Genomic DNA, 19,732 nt, shown 5'->3' on the forward strand with positions numbered 1-19,732 from the left:
TCCTATTTTAGATGGCAAGCAAGCAAATAAGTGTTGGAGTGCTTCCTTTTTACATATATTCAGTAACCAAATAGCCTTTTGCTGAGAGGCTATAGCTTGAGCTGTCTCATTTGCCATTACTATTTTTGAAGTAGGAGAAATGTTTCATAGTTACAAGAAGACCTTGATACCATAAGGTTGCAGTTGGCAGCTGCTAGCAGATGTTGTTTTGAAAATGGCTGATGGTGTCCTTAAGTCTGATAAATTCCATAAACCTCAAGGTTTCAGTAATATAGGAATGTGTCTGAACCCAGGCCCATAGTGTCACCTAGTATTGCCTTGGATATCTGAACTACAACTACTCCATTTTGACTTTTAATTGTGTTTCTCTCCTTAATGGCCAGAGCAGATGTCACTGCTAATGATTTTAGTGTTTCTCTAGGTGTGAGAAGATGCAAAAATTTGGAATCATAAAAATACTTACCTGAAAATATCTAAGTATCTGAAGACCAGAGCATAGAGTGCTTTATTTCTGATCAACTCTGAATTCCTTTCAGGGGGTGCTGTAGGTCAGCAGCTGCAGCAGCTCATGATGTAATCCTTGTAGAGGTAGATAGTAAGTGCCAATTTCCAGTTGTCAGGGCCCCTTTATGGTCATAAATTCAACCATAGTTGGGGGGGGGTGCATTTTGTGACAATTTCATCCCTTATTACTAGGAATGTTTATTCTCAGGTCTGGCAAGGATTTCATTGAAAGGCCACTCAATATGCTAACACTAAGCCTTATTAACAGTAGCCCAAAGCCAAAAGCCTCTGGGCCAGCTGTCTTACTAGTCTCTTATGGTCCAGGAAAATATTCCCTCTTGTTTTTTTCTCATACCTAGCAATACACCATTACAATCATTTATCTCATATGGGACCATATATTATCATTTTATCAGAAGCTCAGTCTGATATGTGTATTTAGTAATGTAAGAAATAACAATTCTGTAAAACAGGCAAAAAATAATATAGTTAGTAGCATTAGTAAAGTCATAAGTAAGAATTTAAGTCAAGAACTATTAGGTGCAGCTAGATATCCCCAGGTTGTCTGGCTTAGTCTATTTTGTACCACTCCTTATCTTTAAGGAAAATTATATATATTGGCATTGTCCATAAGGCATTCGGCCCAAGTTCTTAGTGTTACTAGGCTGGTTATCCTTAGTATGGTATGGTTGTTCCTTTACATTTAAATGACCATAGCTGTGTGTTAATCTCCTTGTTGTAAATAATGGAGCATCAGATGTTTATCCAAAGATTGATTACATAGTTAAGTTTCATAAACAAACTTAGAGTGTCCTTCTGCTAATTTAACTAAATTTTGTAACAATATAACATAACAGCAAGGAACTATCTGGGAAGTGAGTCTTAGTAAACACAGACCTTAATTAATGAAACTAGGATTTAATATTCAGTGAAACATATTTTTTTCTAACATTACCCTCATCTCCACCAAACATAGCCAAGACTAATTTGTTTTCAAAATAAGTTTGGTCCATTGGCCACATAGGCTTTTGAATGTTGACTCTGGTGTAATTCCTCAGAAAGAGTCTCAGACTAAATTCCCAAAAGACCTCTCAAGGCCAATAAAACCATGCCAAAGGTCTGCCGTCAGATTTTGCCTGGGTAGATTTTTTCTTCTAGAGGCCTCCCAAATATTTTGAGATTCCTTCACATGTCAGGAGACAGTCTTTTCATTTATCTAATAAGACGTCCCAGAACCCAAGTGTCTCCAATTTCGGGAGAGACCAGGCAGAGAGAAAAGAAAAATATTTTAATTTTACCCACAGGTGTAAATTACCAACTTGTTGTAAATCATAATTAGCTTGAGCAAAAGGGCTTTTCTATATCTGAAAAACAAAGATTAGAAGCCAGTAATATGTCAGACAAGTCATAAAAATTGTAGTCATAATTAGCAGTTCATTTAATCCCATGTAATTAATTTTTGTTCTATTTGAGTCCAGTGTTTCCATTAGTTTTGTTGACCTTGCCTGGTGATTGAGGGTAATAGTGACAGTGATAATTTCAAGGCATTTGTGAGGTTTCTGTTAAGGCTCATATGATTTGTCTAGTGAAGTGGGTACTTTGATTACTGGGGATTTTAGAAAGTATACCCCAAGTGGAAAACACATTTTATAACCATTTCCCTTTCATTGTGAAGGCATCAGCCCACAGCTAGGGAAGGCTTTAACCCATCAAAAAAAAAAAAAAAATGAGGTTTGCCAGGGAGCTGGGAAAAGCCAAGAAGCCATCTTGGATTTCCCATAGCCCTGACTGTTTAATTTACAGTTATTGTTTACCCATTTTATATTCTCTGATTTAGGAGTAGACTATTGTCATGCTACAAGGACATCAGGATAGCAAAATCAGACAATGTGGGGTTAATCTTTTCCTAGGAGTGGCCAAAAAAAAACTTTGCTCTTTTAACAGAGGGAGAAAAAAAAATCAAATTTCAGTATTGTATTAGCTTACTATTAATAACAAAATTCTTTTACCTAATTGAATTCAATCTAGTCTTAATCTTAACAATGTACAAAGTTCTTTGCTCAAAGGTTCCTTTCTTCATAAACCTTTTAACACTTTCTGGATCTATATTAATTTGTTCCTTATTTTTCCCCCATCCATAAACAACTAGCTCTAGGACAAAATTATTCTCATCATTTTTTGAAGACTGTACTTTTCTAAGTATTTGTCCATTTCTTCCAGGTTATCCATTTTATTGGGATATAGTTGCTTGTAGTAGTCTCTCATGATCTTTTGTATTTCTGCAGTGTTGGTTGTTACTTCTCCTTTTTCATTTCTATTTCTGTTGATTTACATCTCCTCCCTTTTTTTCCTGATGAGTCTGACTAATGGTTTATCAATTTTATCTTCTCAAAGAACCAGCTTTTAGTTTTATTTATCATTGCTATTGTTTCCTTTATTTCTTTTTCATTTTTTTCTGATCTGATCTTTATGATTTCTCTCCTTCTGCTCATTTTGGGGTTTTTTTTTGTTCTTCTTTCTCTAATTGTTTTAGGTGTAAGGCTAGGTTGTTTGAGATTTTTCTTGTTTCTTGAGGTAGGATTGTGTTGCTATAAACTTCCCTCTTAGAACTGCTTTTGCTGCATCCCATAGGTTTTGGGTCATCGATTTCATTGTCATTTTTTTCTAGGTATGTTTTGATTTCCTTTTTGATTTCATCAGTGATTTCTTGGCTATTTAATAGCATATCATGTAGCCTCCATGTGTTTGTATTTTTTACAGTTTTTTTTCCCCTGTAATTGATATCTAGTGTTATGGTGTTGTGTTTGGAGAAAATACTTGATACAATTTCAATTTTCTTGAATTTACCGAGGTTTGATTTGTGACCCAAGATGTGATCTATGTCAGAGAATGTTCCATGTGCACTTGATAAGAAAGTGTATTCTGTAGTTTTTGGATGGAATGTCCTGTAAATATAATAGTACTGTGTTACTGTCAATTTCCCTTTTATAGCTGTTAGCATATGCCTTAGGTATTGAGGTGCTCCTTTGTTGGATGCATAGATATTTACAATTGCTATATCTTCTTGTTGTATTGTTCCCTTGATCATTATGTAGTGTCCTTCCTTGTCTCTTGTAATAGTCTTTAAAGTCAAATTTGTCTGATATGAGTATTGCTACTCCAGCTTTCTTTTGACTTCCATTTGCATGGAATATCTTTTCCCATCCCCTTACTTTCAGTCTGTATGTGTCCCTAGGTCTGAAGTTGGTTTCTTGTAGACAGCATATATAAGGGTCTTGTTTTTGTATCCATTCAGTCAGTATGTGTCTTTTGGTTGGAGTGTTTAATCCATTTACATTTAAAATAATTATTGACATGGATCTTAGCATTGAGAATGAGACCTCTGGGAGAGCACTTGCTGATTAATATTCCATGGGGTCAGGAGTTCTCTGGTGGTCCAACATCCTGGGCTCAGCTCTACTGCCTCAGAGGTCCAAGTCTGACCCCTGGCAGGGGCACCAAGCCCCTTGAAGCTGCACAGCATGGAGAAGAATGAGGTAGAAAGAGAGAAAAGAAAAAAAGGAAGAAGGGGAAAGGACAGACAAGTCCCCAAGATAAGTGGTAAAAGCAACTCTAAACAGTCAAAATCACACAAGGAGATGTGCACAATTGCACTTGCAAAAAGAGAAGAAATGAGAAGGAGAAGAGAAAAAGAAAAGAGAGAGAATACAAAGAAGGGAGTAATCAAACCCATTTACACACCCACATACAAATGTATGCAGTAAAGATTAAACTAACAAATACATGAAACCAGGAACGAGATATACATACCAGGAAGTCCTCCAATACTTCTAGGTAGGTCTCTGTACCTGCTCTGGGGAGGACTGTGGAGAGCTCAGACTGTAATCTGGTATTAGTCCTGCATGTATTTGCCCCCACAGTCCATAGTTGCCCTGTAAGTGTACAGCCTCTATTGTAGAAACACTCGTCTATTCAGGTGATCCACAGATGCAGAGTCTATCAAACCTATTGTGGGTATTAAATCTGCTCCTCCTGAAGCTGTTTCCCTTTCTATTTTTTGGTTCTACAGTCCTCAGGGGTCAGTTTTTGTTTTGGTCTCTTCTTTGTGTGTGGGCTGCTCTCAGGACTCAGTTCCCTGCCCAGCCAAGAGGGGGTAAAAGAGGGTGATTGGGGCTCACTTGCAAATTCAGATCAGGGGGAGGGAGGGGAATTGCAGTCTAATTGAAATTTAGGGGAGTGCTTGCAGCAGCAGAGGTCAACATGAGCCCGAGTTGTGCCTTGCACTCTCCCGGGGAAGCTGGTCCCAAACACAAGACCCCCAGCACTGGTGGGCTGCACCTGCTGCCAGGAGGGTATGGTCAATGACCTGCCTTGTAGACAGGACCCTTGGCAGTGATGGCAGTGGGTGACAGGCTCTGTGTTCCAATTTAACAGCCACAGGTCATGGGTGGTGCTGGCACAGGCACTGCTCTGTAGCCTGTGAGTTCGCGGAGCAGCAAGCTCTCTGAAACAAAGGTCTCCTGCCTCCCCATCAGACCCAGGCTTTCCCCCAAACTCCCTCCCAGCTAGCTGTGGTGCACTTTCCCCCCAGCCTGTTTTCTCACAGCCAGCCCCAGTTCTCTCCCTCATGTCTGTTCTCCAAAGCCCAAGCCTCAGCGCCCAGCCCCGACCTGCCACTGTGGCGAGCAGTCCCATGTCTCTGGCTGGGGAGTGCTGCCTGAGTCCTCAGTGAGGGGATCCTTCCACTCTGTTCTCCACACACCTGTTGTTGCTCTCTCCTCTGGGGCTCTGAAGCTCCCCCTGTCCTTCCCACCAGTGAGGGGGCTTCCCAGTGTGTGGAAGCTTTCCCCCCTTCACAGCTCCCTCCCAGAGGGGCACATCTCCTCTGGATTCCTTTATCTCTTTTCTTCCCTTCTTTCTTTTGCACTACCCAGTTACAAGGGAATTTCCTTGCCTTTCTGGAGGTCTGAGGTCAGCATTCGGAAGGTGTCCCCTAGGAGCTTTTCCACAAGTAGATGTATTCTTGATATATTTGTGGGGAGGAAGGTGATCTCCACGTCTTACTCCTCTGCCATCTTTTTTTGGTCCTTCCAGCCCCAATTCAGTTTTAAGGAAATATATTTTGGGGATTTCAAAAGTTCCCCATAATGACCATTGATATTCCGAATTGCCTTTGGTCAGGTCTGTCCTTTTCCCCCAAAATACTTAATGGTAAATATTTTATTTATTTATTTATTTATTTATTTATATTCGTTCACCTTTAAAGTGTTCACTGTGATTGTATGATATACATATACATTGTGAAAGGATTCCCATCATTGACTTAACACATTCATCACCACACATATTTACCTTTTTTTCTTTTTGGTGAGAACACCAAAGGAAAGTAAATTCTACTCTCTTAAATTTTAATTACACAACACAGTCATATCCAATACCATATTATACATGGTATCTTCAGACCTATTCATCTAACTGAAAGTCTGTACTCTCTTTTACTTATCTCACCCTATTTCCTCCACACACAGCCCCTTCCCCCAAGCCTCTGGAAACCACCACGATACATACTCTTTATGAATTCAACTTTTTTTTTCTATTTCATATATAAGTGAAACCATGCCACATTTGTCTGTTTCTGTCTGGCTTATTTCACTTAGCACACTGTCCTCCAGGTTCATTCATGGTGTAAGTGGCAGAGTTTCCTTCTTTTTTTACGGCTGAATAATATCCCATTGTCTATAAAATAGTGAATTATTGAAAGCTGGCCCTATCCCTGTGATTAGGAATGAACAATGATGCCCTCTATAACAACTTATATTCAACATTGTACTGCAGTTCCAGCCAGTTCGATAAGTCAAGGAGGAAAAGTTAAGAAAAGCCATATGGTTTGGAAAGAAATAAATGAAATTTTAGCACGATTTTATACAAGGGAAGTCCCAAAGAATCTACAAACGTTTAGAATTAATATGTGAATTTAGCAAGGTCACTGAGTACAAGGTCAAGATATAAATATCAATTGTATTTTCTATATACTAAACACAAATAATTAGAAAATAAAAATTCCAAATGATACCATTGATAATAGCATCAGAAAATATCAATCCTAGGAACAAATCTAACAAAAGCCCTATAAATTGAAAAGTATAGAATATTAGCAAAAGAAGTTAAAAGAGATATAAAGAAATGGAAAAATATACTACATTCATAGATTGGAAGACTAAATATTGTAAAGGTTTAGTTTCTTGCAATACAAATAAAAATTTCAAGAAATATTTTTTGGTGGAAATTGACAATCTAATAGGGAAATGCAAAGTGTCAAGCACAGCCAGTTTCGAAGAACAAAGTTGAACAACTTACACTATTTGTTATAAAGATCTATTATAAAGCTATAGTAATTAAGTCAGTGTGGTATTGGCATAAAGATAAGGAGCTGACCAATGGAACAGAATAGAAAGTCCAGATACAAACTCATGTATCTATGGTCACCTGATTCATGACAAAGGTGACATTATAGTACAGTGGAGAAAGGATGATCTTTTCAATCAAATGCTGCTGGGTCAAGTAGATACCCATTTGAAGAAAAAATTAATGATTTTAGAATCTTTGTTACCTTGAATAGGCCCCAACAAAAAGAACTCACAAAATAAATAACTCTGAATGAAACATGAAGGAATGAAATAATGTATGCTCTCAACCCTAAACTTAAAATACTGAATAAAGAGTTTCATGCCCTTAGGTAATAAATTGTTTTCTGCCATCAAGAAAGTGTATCTATTAACTTAATTTTTGTGCTTTTTTTGCATATAGAATGTTGATGTAAGTTATGGTTCTCTGCCCTAGAAAAATGTAGGTGTGAATATATACAAATATTTGCATCTATTTCTTAAGAATTCATAGACAGTTAAAAGGCCATGTTTGGACTCTCAGTGAGGTTCAATGTTTGGAGGATTAGACCTTGCATGAAATCAAATGCTATACCCATGTTCTATACACATGTTCATTTTTTAGGCCACTGCCAATACTCTGTAAAGCAGTAACTACCTCAGGAAGAGATCCTACGATGGGAGACCTGAGTAGAGAGAAAACTGGGGAAGATTTTGGTGAATATTCCCTCTCTCTGGCTCTTGTGAGTTTTCTTCCTGCCTCTTATGAAGCGGTGTCATCTATATTCAGTAGTGTAGAATGACTACGCATGTGATACTTCTGACAAATTTCAAAGTTCTAATTCCTTGTCACCTGTGTTGAGTCCATCCCTAAACCTGATCCTTCTGGAATGCACACTGACCCTTATGTTCCTACCCTTTCTCAGACTTAATCCAGATACTGACCTGTCTAATCCATAGCTTAGACTCCTGGGGGGCTGTTATCAGCAGTTGTATTGATACACATCTCACTGCCTCCACAAAATCTTCTTCATAATATGCCTTCTGACCAAATTTCCCCTTTACCAGTGGTCCCAATAGGGTATAGTGGACACAGTATTTTTTTCTCCTGAATGGGATCATAGCCAAGTTCCACCTGCCCCTGTTTCAGTTGATATATCCCCAGCTTACCAATGCCTGTGAGCACCTGTATCTGGTTCACCTTGCGTGGCTGATCTAAAATCAAAGTGTATGTGTTGCCTTTCATTCAGAAAATAGGCATGTTCTGGGAAATGAGAGCTTCTCACCATCATGTTAGTGTAGATCTTGGCGGTAGAATTATCAGGTTTACTAAGATTCTCTTCTTCCTCTTGGTAACATGTGTCCTTAGAGGTAAAATAATTGTCCTGAGAGTGGAAGAAATTGAGAATGAGGCTAATTAGAGCTGTCTGGCCCAAGAGGAAGCTGAAATTTTAGAGAAGCAAGTGAATAGGAGTGTCCTTATGGAAAATGAAGAAGCAAGAGGTCAGGTGGGAGAGGTCAGTGGTGTGGAAAACATTTCCAAAGAAGCTCAGGATGGAGAAGTCCAGGATCACACAAAGTAGTTCTTTCTAGGCTGATGACACCCAGTAGATGGTAGAAACAAATTTGGGGGTGCAGTTAACATAACCTTCCAGCACCAGAAAGTATACAGAAAGGTTGATAGCAAAGTTCATGAGGAGGGCATAATCTAATTTCTGCCCAGAATAAAGTGGTTCACAGGGTAAGGCGTGATTAACGTTATTCAGATCTCCTGGGAGAGGAGAGTCACTGAGATTACAGTGGATCATGAGCAGCTGCTGGGCCTCAACGTGAAGATGTCTGAAATACTGGCAATCATTTTGCTGAGCCATTCGGGGTCAAGATCTGACAGGTAGACCAGCACCACAATGTACTTCAATTCAGGTTCTGTGGAAGCTTGGGACAGGGACTGCAAGGTGTCCAAGAGGTAGGTCCCATTAGGATGCTGCCTGAGGAAATCCCCACCACCAGGAGTTCTGGGGTGGGGGGAGATAAGGGAGCCTTTAGCACTTCAAGATGGTGAAGAGTTCCTAGGTCTCTCCTCTCAGATCTTCCCCTTACAATACCTGTGACAAATTTACATTTCCTCTCCCTGGGAGAGTGTGGTCCAGAGGCTAATCTCTGGTTGGACATAGTGAAGTTGTTTTATTTGACCACTACTTTGAAAGGCTGTTGGGGGATCTTTATGAAGGACAAGACTCCCTCTAACGTGAAAAGCTGCCATGTACCAAAGGTAAATTTGTTGGCTTAACAAACTAGCCTGCCATTGACTTCAGAGTTATTTCAGCTACCATGGATCAACCAGACCTGGATTAGAGGATCTCCAGGGACCTATGAAACCAAAGGATTCTGGCAGTCTAGTGTACAGTGGGTCAGTATCCACCTACCCTCTTCTCCCTCTACCCAGGGCTTTTTCTCATGGCTCCCTCTGGGTCCTCTCCCATTCTGTCTTCCTATCCCTGAGGGGCCTGCCATGAATGAGTTTCTCTATGGGTTAGCTTCTTAATGGGTACCTATGGACTTCTTAGCTTGTTAGTCCTTCAAGGGGGTGACAAGTGGGAAGAAAATACACTCAGGATTATAAACTGTACCAAATTCTAGAGTATGGCCCTCCCTCAGAGCACCCTCTTTTCCCCACCAGATGCCAGCTAATTTTCCCTGTTTATCCACTTTACTTTTTCTTATTGGAATATGTACCTTGTCTGACCTTTTCTCAGAGTGAGTACTGCTTCTCACATACTCACTCTTTTCCTGGGGAGAGCCTTCAGCCAGGAATTTGCACCTGGCATGTTGGAGTAAAAGGGAGTTTTTCTGCATGTTCTTGGAGATCTCCAGATGGTTCCTGCTTTCAGAGCTGATTTGCTCAACAACTATTGGCCAAGCTATGTCCGATCTCTCCGTTGGGGATAAGATATGTATCAGCTTTGAAATTCATCACCAGATACTCTGGAGACAATTGTGAGGCAAATCCCCCTTTTAGGAAAGGCCAGGCAAGCCCCAGGATCCAGTTATTAGAGAGCCTGAGTATTGGGGCTCAGTTAATTGTCAACCCTACCTCATCATGAGAACACACAGGATCTTCCAGAAGGGGTGGTAGGCCTGGAGTGAGGGAAGCAGGGCTCTCTAGTTTTGTGTGGAATGCCTATAGAAGAATTCTAGGCTGATGTAAAGTAAGAACTTGCCGGTCCTGACCATAGCCCATATCTAATTTCTCCTACCATTATCAGGCTGGCAAAATTCATCTAAGTTGGATTTGATTTTGCTAGGTTCTGTGAGAGATGCTGAAGACCAATGCTTTGTCCTGTTCTTAAGAAAGTTACACATTGTGCCTCAATTCTAAACTCCTTTCTCTTGCTCAATTCTGACCATGCACACATTTCTGAACTACTTTCCCACAGCTACCTTATGCTTTGCTCTAGCTGCCCTGAAGGGATTCCAAAACCTGAGCATAATCTGTGTTGGATTTGATTTCCTCTACCTACAGATATTGTACACTAGGGAAAAGTTATTTTAGATCTGAGTTTCAATCCCTGCATGTGAGAAATGGAAAGAATAACATCTCTCATGCCAGGCTCTGGTGACGGAAGTGGCCAGCACCCAGACAATCACTACCACATTCTGGTCCTGCCAATCAGCATGGTCATCTAGAAGTGTCTGTGTATTGTACTCTCCACTCTTCCCTGCCCCTATTCAAATCCTATCCATTTTTCAAGAGGCAGTGGAATGTTGCTGTTTTAAACCCAATAATTTGGAAAGTAACTTTGAATTAAGCTGAACTGACAGGTGTTGGTTTGAATTATTCCTTCAACAACCTAAAGACCTTCATGGAGTTTCTGAAGGAGAACTACAGGGAGATTGTGGAGTCTCTTACTTCATTTCACACCCCTGTTAGATGGGTCTGTTAGTTACCACAAGTTAGCCACCAAATCTCCAATTATTTCCTACATCTAGTGCTGCTCTGTTTTCTCCTGAAATTTCCCTCTTCTTCATCCGTCACCACTGATAGTTATATCAAGTTACTCTCTTCCCCTTTCTTGGTTGAGCAATTGAAAGAATGTAAATTGTCTTTTCTTAAGGAAAATAAAGAACCAAATCGTATCATTTCCTTTCAGGTTCATATAAAGCTTCACTCTTAGTCTTTATCTCTCTCCTCTGAGAACATTTACAGTGATTCTGGAGTGTTCCACATCTATAAGTCCTAAACACTGACTTCTATTTCTCTATTTTCCTCCTTAATGGTTGAAAATTGGCTACACTTATCAGGTTCTTGTACTCACCAAAAGAAGTTTATGTTCACCATTTTGTATTTTCTCATGGAGAAAGAAGCACAAGAGGGCTAATAACACAACGGCTATGATACATCTCCAAAACTAATGCTGCATGATGCCATGGGTTGGGTGCAGTTAAAAGCATATAGATCCCATGTCTCCTACTCAGAGAAGCACACAGATGCCATTTTTTTTTTGGCTTTATTCCTCCTCTTCCTACTTGTAGGCATCACTGCCTTATTCTCCCCGCCCCCCACCAAAATGACATCTTCATTCCAGCTTTTGCCATCTAAAGAATGAAAAAGCCCAAGGGGCTTGATTCTATTCACTCTCTACATTCTGTACCTTCTGCATGGATTTCCAAATGAATTGTTATTTTCTACTTATTTACAACAAGAAGTTAACTAACAGTGACCTTTTTATCCACTTATACAGGAACACTTCTTAGGAAAGAAAATAGACATGGTCATCCTATTAAAACCCTCTTGAAGTGGGACCTGGCAGAAATGGTGTGGCACCAAAGAGAGGAAACCAAAGAGGGCCCAAATATTCTGTCCTCCCAAATCCTCAGTCTCAAACTAAAGTTCTCTCTTGGCTGATTCTCCCTGTTTCCTAGTCATTATGCTGCCCGATTCTTCAAGGCTCACCTCAATGTCTCCTTCCAAGCTCACATTTGGTCAAGGTGGTAACATTTTTGTGGAGACTTATACCTCAGAATCAAGCAAAAATATTAGAGTATAAGTGCTTCATGGCATGTGTCACATTCCCACTAGTGCTACTGATGAAGGAAGAGAAAATGAAACTAGAAATTTCTAACTATGTGAAAACCCTCACCATAGTTGGAACAGTAAGTCAATTGGAGTCATTTTATCTGTAAGGTGTACTCAGATCACACACAAAAATGGAATGTGAAGTTCCTCAGGAAACATGGATTTTGCTGAAACTAAGAAGAAAACAGGTTCTGACTATACAGATTATAGTATACAGAGTGGGATGAGGCCACTGAATAGCTCCTACAAGATAACCAAAGCTGTCCCCTCCCAGTAGACATCCCCTGACAGCCATTATTCTTTCTGAATGGGAAGCACCATCCCCACCATCACAGAAAGATCTGTTTGCAGGTAAAGGTTAATTTCAAGTAATGAGAAAGTGTTAAAACCAGCTTTCTAGTTGTGGCAGAGACAGTAAGTCTCACCAAATATTCCATTTGTTCTCCTACATTTCCTGGCCACCTTGCAGTTAGGTGAGGTCACAATATTAGCTCAAGCTAATTAAACATAAGTAAAAGGAGTGTGTGGCATTTCTAGGGTCAGACTGAAAAACCTATTTGACATTCTCTACTTTCTCTCTTCCCCTATCCTGGTGACTGAGTTGGCTACACATTCCTGACAGCATAGCTATAAGATGTTGTTTGGAGTATCTGTCAGTCTAATTTTTGAGTGACCATATGGACACTCCCCCCAAAACTGGATGAGACAGAAATAAATTTTCGTTGTCTTAAATCACTGAGATTTGGAGCTATTTGTTACCACAGCATAACTCAGCCTATTCTAAATTAACCCAACAACTTAGAAAGAACTAAGTGTAATTCTATCACTTTGAACCAAGCTGGCAGTAGATATGGAATAATACCTCAACAACTTAGAAGTCCTGCATGGAGAATTCTAAATAAGAGGTAATGGATCTTTCTTAGAGAGCTGATGGGTCTTTCTTCCTTACTCCCATGCTATCTTTCCAGACTAAAATCAGGTTCTAATGCTAGGTAGATCCCTTAGTTACCATAAATTAGTCATTAACCTTCCAGTTCTTTCCTAGTCCCCATGCTGTTCTGTTTGACCCAGAAAATTTCCTTATTCTTCACCTGCTCCTCTCTAGTTTTATCACTGACAACATCCTAGATTTTTCCTGGTCTTGTCGACTTTTACATTATGTATGTATTGCCTAGTAGTCAGCAAAGACAAGGAAACCCCTATGCAGATTTCTGGAGCTCTTTGTTCTACAGTTTCCTTCTTTCAGGAACTCTGCTTTGGAGAATCCATGGTCCAAAAATGGCTCAAATCAGAAAGCCTGGGCAATTGCAGGACTTCACTTCATCTGTTTCCCTTCTCTCCTGGGATACTTGTTGTCTGATAATTGAAAACACTTCTTCTTATATTTTATATAATTTTGTAGTTGATTACAACAGGAGGTTAACTCTGGTTCTAATTACTCCATCCTCGCCGGGATAGAAATTCTGAATTCAACTTTTAAGTATAAAGAATGAAGCCCACAATTGTAGATAAACTTTAGTGATAATGTTGTTTCATTAAAGCTATGTGTATAAAACTATAGCATTATATCACATTAGGGCATGGCTCACCTGAGACAGAGATAAATAAGCATTTTCTTCCTCTCCTTTCTCCTCTTTCTTCCCATACTCTTTCCTCCTTTTCCTTCTTAGTCTTTTTAAAAAATTCTCCTCATCCTCTTCCTTCTCTCTCAACCAAAATAGTTCTTAAATAATTTATGTGAAAGTTAAAATGATCATAAAATTTCCAGTATAAAAAATAATTACTTCAGAAACTAGTATTTCTGTAACTTTGGTGTGAAACTCCACATTTTCTTTTCTATATGATTTAGCAGATCAATGCATTAAAAAAATAATTATTATTCTATATTTTTGGACACAATGTAAAAAGATGTGATTTTGTGATATCAAGAACAGAAATGTTGCAGGAAAGAAAGTGGGGCTGAAGAAGATAGTCACATCCAGGTCTCAGGCAAGTCCCTGGGACAGCCATCAAGTATGGGTTCTTGGCTTTGCACAGGAAAAAATTCAAGAGCAAGCCATAGTAAAGTGAAAGAAGGTTTATTCAGGGAGAAACACACTCCATAGACAGAGTGTGAGCCATCTCAGAAAGCAAAAGGCCCGAGGGTACAGGGCTGTCAGTTTTTATAGGGGTGGGTAATTTCATAGGCTAATGAGTGGGAGGATTATTCAACTATTTGGGGGAAGGGGCAGGGATTTCCAGAAATTGGGCCACCACCCACTTTTTGGCCTTTATGGTAGGAGTGGGAACAGTCATGGCGTCTGTGGGTGCGTCATTTAGCATATATTGATGTATTACAATAAACGTATACTGAAGCTCAAATTCTAGTGGAAGTGAACTCCTCTGCCATCTTGGACCTAGCTGGCTCTAACCAGTTTATGTCATGTCCTCACTGGCTATGTTATTCTTTTAAAGGCTGTGCCCTGCCCCCTTCCTTTCTCAGAAGGGAGTTGAGATGAAAATGTATAGGAGCAGAGTTTTTCTATATTATTGAAGCTAAGAGGTATAAATTTAAATTAGAGTGTTATAAATTCAGGATGTTAAATATAATTCATGTGTTACTGGATGTAAGTCCATGTGCGTGATGCACAGTGAGGCCAAACAACACTGAAACGTTGGAGTTTGGAGCAGAGAAATGTTTTTTGCAGGGCCATGCAAGGAGGCAGGTGGCTCATGCCCAAGAAAAACCCTAAACTCCCCAAAGCTTTCAGCAAAGCCTTTTTAAAGGCAAGGTGAGAGACAGGCATGATTAGTTGTTGTTAACTTCTCAGTGTCAGATCCTCTGTTCTAGCAGCTGTCCACATAGGTCAGGTCACTATCATGATGTTACTGTAAACTTCCAACAAAACAAATGTTATTCTCTGTTCTGCAAATTTTCATCTCCATATGAATAGGCTCTTAAAGGTCAGAGACTTGGAACAGGCTCTCCTGCATATTTCAGGCTATAAGCAACATTCTTTTACAAAAAGTGCAGAGCTAGCATGACTAAGCACAGCTTACATTCTTTCACAAAAGGTGCAGAGCCAGCCTGGGATCACAGAGATGGGCACAGTCAGCAAGACTAAGCACAGGCAACAAAGCACAAAGGTTAAAGTAAAAAGGAATAGATCTAACATGGTGTCAGATTTGTTCTTCCCTATTACACATGGTAAACACAAAGAATATAGCTATTGAATATACACAAAAGGAAGTGAGAAGATAATTTAAATGTTTCACTATGAAAAATCAATTAAAGACAAAATTAGTACTAAAGGAAATGAGAGGGAAAAAGCTATTACGGCATTTAGAAAACAAATAGCAAAAAGACAGAGATAAGGCCCTCCTTGCCAGAAATTAAATGTAAATGGATTAAACTCTCCAATCAAAAGACAGAGATTGGCAGAATGGATTTAACCTAACTATACACTGTTCACAAGAGACTCACTTTACCCAGATACCCAAATTGGTTGAAAGTGAAAGAACAGAAAAGACATATTCCATGCAAATAGAACCAAAACAGAGTAGGGATGGTTTTAATATCAGACAAATAGACTTTAAATAAAAAATATTTACAAAAGACAAAGGACATTTTATGTCAATAAAAGTTTCAATACAGCAAGAAGATTTAACAAGTTATAAACATTTACATAACAAATAACAGACTTTCAAATATATGAAGTAAAAATGGACAAAACTGAAGGAAGAAATAGTTCTATAATAATAATTGGAGACTTCAAAACCCTACTCTCAACAATGAGTAAAACAACCAGACAGAAGATAAGAGAAATGGATAGCTTAAACAACATGATAAGCCAACTAGATCTAACAGACACATATAGAACAATCTACTCAACAAGAGAATATGCATTCTTCTCAAGTGCATATGGGACATTATCCAGGATAGATCATATATTAAGACACAAATTGTCTCAATAAATTTTAAAAGATATATATCATATATTACAAATGAACTTATTTACAAAACAGAAACAGACTCACAGACTTAAGAGAACAAACATGATTATGGGGGATGGGGAGGAAGAGGGATAGTTAGGGGGATGTACATTGACATGTACACACTGCTGTATTTAAAATGGATAGCCAACAAAGACCTACTATATAGCACAGGGAACGCTGCTCAATATTATCTAACAACCTAAATGAGAAAAGAATTTGAAAAAGAATAGATACGTGTATATATGTAACTGAATACTTTGCTGTACACCTGAAACTAACACAACATTGCTAATCAATTATACTCCGATATAAAATAAAAAGTTTAACAAATGAAAATTTAAAAAAAAGATATTATACAAAATATCTTCTCTGACCACAACAGGATGAAGTTAGAAATCAATAATAGAAGGAAAATTGGAAAATCTGCAAAATTGTGGAATTAACAAACTTTTAAACAACCAAAGGATCAAAGAATAAATCACAAGGGAGATCAGAAAAACTTAGAGATGAATGAAAATGAAAACAAAATATACCAAGACATAGGGATACAGCAAAAGCACTGCTGAGTGGGAAGTTCATAGCTATAAATGCTTACACTAACAAGGAAAAAAGATCTCAAAACAACAACTTAACTTCACAACTTAAGAAACTAGAAAAAGAACAAACTAAACCCAAAGCTAGGAGAAGGGATGAAATAATATTAGGGCAGAGATAAATGAAATAGAGAATAGAAAAACAACAGTGAAAATCAGTGATACCAAAAGTCTGTTCTTCAAAAAGATCAATAAAATCAACAAACCTTTAGCTAGATGGACTAAGAAAAAAGGAGATAAGACTCAAATTACTAAAATCAGAAATAAAAGTGGGACACTACTACTGATTCTATGGAAATGAAAAGGATTATGGGAGTACTATGAACAATTGTACACTGAATAACTTAAATGAAATGGGCACATTCCTAGAAACAAAAAACCTACCCAGACTGAATCATGAAGAAATAGAAAATCTGAATAGACTTATAAATAGTAAAGAAATTGAATAATTAATCAAAAACCTCCTGACAAACAAAAGTGCTGGATCTGTTGACTTCACTGGCAAACTCTAACAAATATTTAAAGAAAGACTAATTCTTCTCAAGTTCTTTCAAAAGACTGAAGAGAAAGTAACACTTCCTGATATATTCTATGAAGCCAGCATTGCCATGAAACCAAACTCAGATAAAGACACTACAAGAAAACTAAAGCCCAATATTCCTTATGAACATTGATATAAAAATCATCAACAAAATATTAGCAAACTGAATTTAGCAATACATCAAAAGGATTATATACTATGACCAAGTAGGATTTATTCCTGGAATGCAAAGATGATTCAACATATGAAAATTGATCAGTGTAGCACTCAACGTTAATAGAATGAAGGAAAAAACGCCACAAGATCACCTCAATTGATGCAGAAAAAGTGTTTGACAAAATTAAATACCCTTTCATGATAAAAACACACACAATAAGCTATGAATAGAAGAAAACTACCTCAACATAATAAAAGCCATACATGAAAAACACACAGCAAACATCATACTCAATGGTGAAAGACTAAAAGGTTTTTCTCTAAGATCAGGAACAAGGCAAGAATGTACACATTTCTATTTAATGTAGTACTGGGTGTTCTAGCACAGCATTTAGGAAGAAAAAAATTAAAAAGGCATCCAAATTGGAAAGGAAGAAGTAAGATTATCTGTTTGCAGAAAACCCTAAACATTCTACCCTCAAAAAAGTTTGAACTAATAAACAAATTCAGCAAATTAGCAGGATACAGAAGCAACGTGCAAAACTTAGTTGCATTCCTATACACTAGCAACAAACAATCTAAAAGAGGAATTAAGAAAATAATTCCAACATTAAAGACTTAAATGTAAGACCTGAAACCATAAAACTCCTAGAAGAAAACAGGGGGAAACCTCCTTTACTTTGGTCTAGGCAATGATTTTTTGGAATTGACACCAAAAACACAGGCAACAAAAGTTTCTGCAACAACAAAGGCAACACTCAACAAAATGAAAAGTCAACCTATAGAATAGGAGAAAATATTTGCAAACTATATATCTGAGAAGGGGTTAATATTCAAAATATATGAGGAACTCATACAATTTAATAGCAAAAATGAAAAACAAACCAAAAAACCCACAAACACAAATAATTCTACTTGAAAATGGGCAAAGGACCTGAATTTTCCCAAAAAAGACATACAAATGGTCAACAGGAATATGAAAAGATACTCAACATCACTAGTCATCAGGGAAATGCAAATCAAAATCACAATGAGATTAGCACTTCACACCTGTTATAGTGCCTATTATCAAGAAGTCAAAAGATAACAAGTGTTGTAAGGATGCAGAGAACAGGGAAACCTGGTACACTTCTGTTCGGCCTGTAAATTGGTACAGAGATTATACAAAATAATATGGAGGTTCCCCCCAAAATTAAAAATAGAACTATCCTATGATGTAGCAATTCCACTTCTGGGTATATATCCAAAGGAAATAAAATCACTATCTCAAAGAGATAGTTGCACTCCTTTGTTAATACAGCATTATTCACAGTAGCAAAGATATGGAAACTACCTAAGTATTTGTTGACAGATGAATGGATAAAGAAAAAATATATATATACACACACATGTGTGTGTGCATACATACAACATATAATGGACTATTTTTCATGCTTTAAAAAGATGGAAATCGCCATTTTCTACAACATGGATGAACCTGGAGGACACTGAGCTAAGTGAAATAAGCCAGACACAGAAAGACAAACACTACATGATCTCATTTGTATATAGTCTTTAAAAACAAAAAAAAAGATGGAACTTACAGTAACAGAGAGGAGAATGAGGGTTACCAAAAGCTGGGGAGTGAGGGAAATAGGGATATATTGATCAGTGGCTACAAACTTTCAGTTATAAGATGAATAAGTTCTAGAAACCAACATACAATATGGTGTCCATAGTTAATAATAATGTATACTTGAAATTTGATAAGAGAATAGATCTCAAGTGTTTTCACCACACACATACATACATACACACACACACACACACACACACACACACAGAGTAACAATGGGAGGTGGTGGATATATAAATAAGTTTGAATGTGGTAACCATTTCACAATGTATACATGAGGTAAGCATTGTATAATACATGTGTATGTATATATATGGCCTTTTGACCACCTTTCCTTCACTCATTTTTCATACAATTAGTACAATTTCATTCAATTCATATAATTTGATATGTCAAAAGTAAGTAAATAAAAAAGAAAACAATTCCATTTATAATAGCATCAAAAAGAACAAAGTACTTAGGAATTAAACAAAGAGATGAAAAACTTGTACAATGAAAACTACAAAACATTGTTGAAAGAAATTAAAGACATAATAAATGGAAAAACATCCAATGTTCATGGATTTGAAGATTTAATATTATTATGATGTCAATACCACTCAAAGTACAGATTTAATGCAATTCCTATCAAAATTCCAATGATTTTTTTCAGAAATAGAAAAGAACCAATCCTAAAATTTTTATGGAATCTGTAGGGACTCCAAATAGCCAAAATAATCTTGAAACAAAAGAAAAAAGTGGGAGGACTCAACACTTCCTGATTTTGATGGTTAATTTTATGTGTCAATTTGTCTAAGCTTCAGAGATGCCCAGATTGTTGGTAAAACATTCTATATGGTATGTATGTGAGGTTATTTCTGGAAGAGATTAGCATTTGATTCAGTATAC

The 19,732-nt window shown here is 37.7% G+C and overlaps 1 protein-coding gene across 5 annotated transcripts in view; it reads right to left on the reverse strand.

Moving 5' to 3' along the window:
- LOC130849753 (alpha-1,3-mannosyl-glycoprotein 4-beta-N-acetylglucosaminyltransferase C-like) overlaps positions 1 to 19,732 on the reverse strand; it is a 59,876-nt gene that overhangs the window by 21,492 nt on the left and 18,652 nt on the right. For 4 of the 5 annotated variants that reach the window (XM_057728900.1, XM_057728902.1, XM_057728903.1 and 1 more), the window contains one exon: positions 464 to 579. The exons of the other annotated variant lie outside the window; for it this stretch is intronic. The gene's annotated coding sequence lies outside the window, so the exon portion shown is untranslated. The remainder of the gene's footprint in view (positions 1 to 463; positions 580 to 19,732) is intronic. 5 annotated transcript variants of the gene reach the window in all.

Source organism: Hippopotamus amphibius, chromosome 3, assembly GCF_030028045.1.
Source record: "Hippopotamus amphibius kiboko isolate mHipAmp2 chromosome 3, mHipAmp2.hap2, whole genome shotgun sequence".
Lineage (NCBI taxonomy): Eukaryota > Metazoa > Chordata > Mammalia > Artiodactyla > Hippopotamidae > Hippopotamus > Hippopotamus amphibius.